This window comes from Diaphorina citri, unplaced genomic scaffold (genome assembly GCF_000475195.1).
Source record: "Diaphorina citri unplaced genomic scaffold, Diaci psyllid genome assembly version 1.1 scaffold43311, whole genome shotgun sequence".
NCBI lineage: Eukaryota > Metazoa > Arthropoda > Insecta > Hemiptera > Psyllidae > Diaphorina > Diaphorina citri.
Window position 1 is genome coordinate 1 of NW_007420632.1, and position 535 is coordinate 535.

General features: G+C 32.0%; 1 long non-coding RNA gene across 1 annotated transcript; it reads right to left on the reverse strand.

The window, feature by feature from the left end:
- LOC113473564 lies at window positions 1–310 on the reverse strand. Its single transcript, XR_003395502.1, has 2 exons — window positions 234–310; window positions 1–113 (listed from the first exon to the last, which is right to left on the reverse strand). It is a non-coding gene; the product is annotated as an uncharacterized LOC113473564 (long non-coding RNA).
- Window positions 311–535: the final 225 nt, after the last annotated feature.

The window sequence follows — 535 nt, forward strand, 5'->3', positions numbered from 1 at the left end:
AACACATTTCCTCGTTTGTTTTTCTTCAAAAAGGTTTTTGAAGTGAGCATTTTGAATGCAACTATTAATGTTCATACAAATGATTGGGTTTTCTTTAGATTGTCGTAAAAAATCTAGAACAAAAAGTAAAATGTTATTGAAACCAATGCAAAGGAGGAGTTGTAAGTTCATCTGCAAAAAGACCACAAGTTGAGATACTTAAATAGTAAATACTCTAAAAACATGGAACATACCTGCTCAGAGGGTCAGTTAGTCACTCATCCAAAAACCAACCATGCTCAAACACACTGCACACACCACACATTCTTTTTTCATTTGTTTACTTTTTGAAAATTCGCGGTATTTATGGAAGGTTTGATTTATGTACTCGAGGTCGCGCTAGTGTAGCAAACTTTTTGAGAGGGAAATTTCAAATCTTTCAAAATTCAAAAAAGTTTTTACTTTCCTTATCATCAGGATTTTTTCTGTGATTCTCACCTTAAAAAATTGTTATATTTGAACCTTTTTCGATAATATTTAAGTTCTCCAGACTTTG